This window comes from Bubalus bubalis, chromosome X (genome assembly GCF_019923935.1).
Source record: "Bubalus bubalis isolate 160015118507 breed Murrah chromosome X, NDDB_SH_1, whole genome shotgun sequence".
Taxonomy (NCBI): Eukaryota; Metazoa; Chordata; class Mammalia; order Artiodactyla; family Bovidae; genus Bubalus; species Bubalus bubalis.
Genome location: NC_059181.1, coordinates 61466643 through 61472756, shown reverse-complemented (window position 1 = coordinate 61472756; position 6114 = coordinate 61466643). Strand labels below are relative to the sequence as shown.

At 53.1% G+C, this 6114-nt stretch overlaps 1 long non-coding RNA gene across 1 annotated transcript; it reads right to left on the bottom strand.

Annotated features, from left to right (window-relative positions):
• Positions 1–817: 817 nt before the first annotated feature.
• Positions 818–3389, bottom strand: LOC123331775. Its single transcript, XR_006548545.2, has 2 exons — positions 2939–3389; positions 818–1134 (listed from the first exon to the last, which is right to left on the bottom strand). It is a non-coding gene; the product is annotated as an uncharacterized LOC123331775 (long non-coding RNA).
• Positions 3390–6114: the final 2725 nt, after the last annotated feature.

Below are 6114 nucleotides of genomic sequence, written 5' to 3'. Positions count from 1 at the left end.
ATCTACCTAAGTGAGTCTAATGTGCTGCCCGGGTGGCCTAGGGAACAAGGACAAAAATATTATAATGATGGGGTGGGGGACCAAGTCCAAGTTGGGGTCAGGGCAAGGAGGAGGGAGCAGGCTGAATGGGCTCTGGAGGCTCAGCATCCCATAATATCCCAGAGTTGGAGGAGAGCCCTTGAAACCAAACAGCCCTTTTTACAAGGGAGAGCCTGAGGCCCACAGAGGAGAAAGCTCTTGCCCAAGGGAACCAGAGGGGAAGACACATCTGGAATTTCATTCTCTTTCCCTGACTCTTAATACAGAACACTTTCCACTGCCCTGGGCAGTGGGACCCACCTTTTACAGATCCCCCTCCTCCCATTTTATAGATTCGGAAACTGAGGCTCAGAGGTGCCTGCGACTGAGCTCCCCAAGAGCTTACAGCTAAAAAAGCCTCAGAGCTGGAATTCCAAAGTTGTCAGGGCAGGCTTCTTAACCTGGGCTCGCCCCTGGCCCACTGAATCCTAGGTAATGGTTGGGGAGGCACTAGACAGGAAGGAAGACTGCTGGGTTAAAGCATGGAACAGGGGCCCTGAGGCAGTCTTCGCTTTTTGTGCCCCAACCCAGGCCTTCCTGGTCGGGCCTGCCCCACCCGCTAACGTCGGTGGAGTGTTTTCGGGGCCAGCACGGTGGGAAGGAAGGCTTTCAAGGGCCCGGAGCCCCCTCCCCTCCCCCCCTCCCCTGGGCTCCTAGGGCCTGGAATTCTTTTTAATGGGAGACAAAGCCTTTAATTCCAAGAGATCAGATGAAAAGATCCAAATGCAAATGTACGGGCTTGGAAGCTGCTGGTGAGAATAGGCTGCCTTCAAAGTGTGAATGACGAAATGCCTCAGCTGGCTAGAGAGCAGGGGTGAGAGCAGCCGCCCAGCCAGGCAGCCCGGCCAAATCGGCTCCCTCAATTGCTTCAATTCAGTAATTGATTGTTCCAAAACAGCTCGGGCCCCCAAGCCCCAGCCTTGAAAAGAGTCCCACGGACCTGTGCTGGCAGCTAGGCTCAGTTGTGTGACCTGGGGCAATTCACTCCATTTTTCTCATCACCTCAGTTTCTTCATCTGTGAAATGGACTTGGTGGAACACTTCGTGGTCATGAGGCTGGAAGGAGAAAACAGGTCTGAATTGCCTGGCATGGAGTGGGTGCTAAGGCAACTTAGTGGCCTTCTTGCTCACCACGAATGCCCATCTTGCTATCCGCGCTTGATCGAAGCTCCATACTAATGCTCCTAACTTTTCTTCATCCAGATTTCCACGGCACCCTAAACTCTGTACCATCAACACCCTGCAAAGACAAGCTACCCCTAAATGAGGAAAATATCAGCTGATGGGCATGGCATTGGTGCTCTTCTCCCTTCCAGAACTAGAGTCCCATTTTTCTGAGCATCACTGATTGGTGGGCTTCGAGCCTTAGTGACAGGTGGCAGGGAGGAGGGGTGTGGGCAGAAGGCAAGGTGTTTAGCAAGAGGAGCAAGCACCAGTGATGACAGAGAGATAGGAAGCGTTTAGGGAAGGGTGTAGGAGAATCAGTGTAGTGTGGAGGAAGTAGGAGATGCTTAAGGTGAGTGGGAACTGGAGGACGAGATCCTAGAGCCCCTTGAGGACTGTGTAAGGAGCCTAGCTTTACTCCAAATGCAGGATAAGCCAGTGGTGGGTGTTTTACATGTTTATTCCACCCCTCTGGCTGCTGGGTGGAGAATTAATTTTAAGGAACAGAAGTGGAAGCAGGGAGACTAGGGAGGAGGCTATTGCCCTTGGTAGGCAAGGGGTGACAGCAGTGTAGACAGGGGTGGTAGCAGTAGAAGGGGAGAGCTAAGGCCTTGCTTGACAGTACCCGGATGGGAGGTCTGGGCAGGAGGGAAGGCGAGGGCAACGGTGCCACATTCAGCACCAGCCATTCACAGTATGTTGTCTGTGGGCTCTAGAGATGTCAGTTACAGAAACTCCCCAGGGACATTGGGTGGAGGAGGCAGCAACTCTCTCTCTCAGAGCTCATGACTAAGGTCTGAGACCTCTACCTGGACCAGTTCTACCTTCGTCGTAATGGACAATTCCAGAGAAGGCATTTATCCCCAGGCTCCCTCTGCTGCCCCACCCCAACCCCCAGTAAGTTGCTGGGTTTTTCTTTCCTCTCTCCCAGAGAGGACGTCTCCTCCAAGGAAGTTATTCCCATAAGGCAAGAAGCTCAGTGTGAGGATGGGAGGGGGCACTACAGAGCTATGTGACCTTAGCAAATCACCACCCCATTCTGGTCTTCAGCTTTGCCTTTTCTATAAGGTTGGCATAACGATAAAAGGGGGCTTCCCTGGTGGCTCAGATGGTGAAGAGTCTGCCTGCAATGTGGGAGACCTGGGTTTGATCTCTGGGCCGGGAAGATCCCCTGGAGAATGGCATGGCTACCCACTCCAGTATTCTTGCCTGGAGAATCCCATGGATAGAGGAGCTTGGCGGGCTATAGTCCATGGGGTTGCAAAGAGTTGGACACAACTGAGCGAAAATGGCAGTCCCTCTGGGTCAAAGGTGCTGGTAAGGCCATGGCCCTATTTGCTGGGAGAGGGGGTTGGTAAGGAAGGAGGAGGGATTTGTGTTCTGGGAGGCCCTTGTCTGCTGTGTTGCCGTGTGTGTGTGTGTGTGCGCTCAGTTGCTCAGTTGTGTCCAACTCTTTTGTGACCCCATGGACTGTAGCCCGCCAGGCTCCTCTGTCCATGGGATTTCCCAGGCAAGAATACTGGAGCAGGTTGCCATTTGCTACTCCTGGGATCTTCCCAACCCAGGGATCGAACCAGTGTCTCTTGCATTTCCTGCATTGGCAGGTGGATTCTTTACCACTAGCGTCACCTGGGAATAGGGAAAGTATTCATTTCAGTATCAAGTGCTAGTCACTTCAGGGATCAAAGTCTGTTACCTGCATATCAGGACTGGCTGCTGTAGAACCTATGTGGGCTCTGGAGAGTTCTGGGGTGAGGTTTGATCCTAGGAGCTTTATAATGTAGCTTCAACCCTCTGCGATGGCTGCTCCTTGGCTCCAGAGGGACTTGGGGTGGGAGCTGATGTCTTTCCTTTTTCCTTCTCCAGGTCTGTTTCTCCATCTGGAATCTGTGGAGAAGATGCTTGATCAGAAAAAAAATGGATCAAAGGGAAGAAGGGAAGAGGCCAGGCTTAGGCTGGAGTAGGGTGTGGAATACAGGCTGAGAGCCAGGGAAGGAGCTGGGGGTAGAATTGCAGAGAAGAGGCTGATTCAGGGCAGGTGTGTTGGGTGGAGCTCAAGAAAGCCGTTGAGGCAGGTTCAGATAATTGAGCAGATGCTGAGCTGTGGGCCTAGAGCCCAGGGAGCTCATGGATCCAGGAACAAAGAGCCAAGGAGGGTGCACAGCTTTGCCCTGTGACCAGAGGAGGGTCCACCATGACCCTAAAATGTCTGGTCTTGAGTGGAAACAGCTGATAGAAGCGTGACAAGGGAAAGCCTGGGGGAAGGCAATACTTCGGCAATTGTCAAGACATAGCAGCCCCGGTATTGGCCGTAGCTGGGTCGTTTGCGCTGCTAATGGGTACCACACAGAGGACAGAGGGATGGGGAGAGAAGAGCCTGGAACCCTGGGGGAGGGCAGTGACAGTAGAGTCCTGTAGGGTAAGGAGAGATGGGTGTTTGGGGGTTAGGGTTAGAGGAGTCACTTAGCCTCTCTGGGCTTAAGCCTCATCTGGGTGCCAGGCTGCTATGAGGATCCAATCCAGCACTGTTGGACCCAGAGCCTGTGGATAAAGCTGGTAAGTAGGGTTGAAGACCCTAGATATCCAGAGTCTTCCCTTTTTGCTGCCTGCCTCCAAGCCCAGGCAGTGGCAGGTAGCTGGCTCACTGCTCTTCTTCCCTTCAGTCACTGGGTGGCTGCATTTTTTTCCCTTTTATGTGTTTTACTTTCTTTCCTGTTGTCAATCAAAACCCCTGCTGAAGCCAGTATGGCTGGGCAGGCTAGGAATGTGCCTGAGCATCAGACCTGGCCCAGGAGGGCTCACGTGGCTGCTCATCCACCCGAACAGCTGCATCTGCTGGGCGGGGGTAAGGGCCAGGCGTGCCACATCTGCTCCCCACATTGCCCATCTCAGGCCCTGCAGTTGCCCAGGAGGAAGTGGCAGCCCAGCTCAGAGAAACAAGAAAGGAGAGAAGCAGAATGAATGATTCTAAAGGGGTATAAAGGGCCCAGAGCAAGAGCATACAGCAAGGGTGGGATTTGACATTGGCAGCAAGCAAAGCTTCCTCCCCAAAAGGTACCTCTGTGAAGACAGGCAAAGGCAGGGGAAAGAAGGGCTGAGGCCAAAAGATGTAGAGTAAGGAGTGAGGAGATGGCCCAGCAGAGAGCCCAAGGGAGACCTTGCGAGATTCAGAGGGTGAGAAACAGAGGAAATCAGGAATGAAAGAGAAACCCGGGAGTGGGAAACGGTACTAAAAGTGGGAGGAAAGCACGCGGGGCTGGGAAGCTCCCGTTTTGCTTTGTGCACCCTTGTCCTTGGCGAGCTGGGCCGCCCCGTGAACCCTGGATTAGCGGCTCCGCAGTCCCAGCCTGGCGTGATGACCCTCATTTCACAAAAGGGTTCAGGGCAGCAAAGACAGAGAGGAAGTGTGCTGTTTGGTGCAGGAACCAAGACATTTGAGACAAGAAATGAGTAATCGGGGATTTGTGAAAGCAGAAGAGGAGAGGGTGAGCTGGCTGTGCTGTGTGCCTGTCTGTCTGTCTGTGTCGTGGGGCAGTGGGAGATCGGGGAGGCCCCCACCCACCCAAAAGCAGAGGGGAAAGGAGGAGATGAGATTGGAGAAGACTCTGGCAGATGCTGATGGAAATAGGAACTCCTGAGGCTGGGAGAAGGAGGGCCAGGAGACAGTGCTGTTCTCAGGACCACAGGTGGGCGCAACTGGCAGCCAGTGTGCACCAGGGAGGTTGAATCTCAGCTAGCCACAGGCTCCTGACCCTGTCGGAGAAAAACCAGCCTGAGAAAAGGGACAGGTTTCAGACTGCACAGCCTTTTCCTCAGGAGTGTACGTAAACAAAGACACACACAGCCACAGGGACACAGACACACAGAGGCATATTCTCTCTCTCTTTCAAACATGAAAATCGAGGCTAGATTCTAGACTGGACTGGCTAACACAGGAAGGTGGTTTCTAGAGATGCCATATCAAACCTGGAAGGAGCCAAGAATCCCTGACACACACAGAGGCACCATGAAGTCCTTTGATGGATGAAGGCAATGAGGGCAGGGGGCTACCCGAGGTCACAGCAAGAGCCCAGAACCTGCCTCTCCTGTGACTGAGGGAGCAGGGAGCTCTGGGACCAAGCAAGAAGGCACCAAGATCAGAGAAGGTAGGGCCAGCAGGGTTGTGAAGGAGAGCACAAGAAACACCCATATTTATTGAGCATTTACTTGTATGATGACCTTGGCCAAGCAATTCTCAGGGTGTTCACTGCCCCCTTTTAAGTCTCACATAAATCATATGTGGCAGGAATTGGAGTTAGCCCTATTTTTATCCACAAGGAAACTGAGGTTTGGAGAGGTAAAGGGACTTGCAGCTAGTAAGTAGAAAATCCAGGTTTGTCAGAGCCCAAGTTCAGGGCTTCAACTCTAGTGGGGAGTGGACCCCCATGGTGGCCAGGAGAGGGAGGCAGCGTAGATGGGCTGGTACACTGTGACAGCTTCTTGATCAGCACTGTCTTTATTCCAGGGTCCCTACTTCCTGGCCCACTCGGGAGAAGAGCTTGGGTTCCATCTTTCCTGTAGTCTCTCCTGGAAGCAGTGTGTTGTAGGTGCTAAGTTCCTTCAATCATGTCAGACTCTTTGTGACCCCATAGACTGTAGCCCTCCAGGCTCCTCTATCCATGGGATTCTCTGGGCAAGAATACTGGACTGGATTGCCATTTCCTCCTCCAGAGGATCTTCCTGATCCAGGGAACGAACCTGCATCTCTTCTGTCTCCTGCATTGGCAGGCGGGTTCTTTACCACTAGCGCCACCTGGGAAGACCCTCCAGGAAGCAGGGCCACTGGCTAACCAGATTGTGAGGACAGGAAGTTGTCATTCCTTCTCCTCCAGA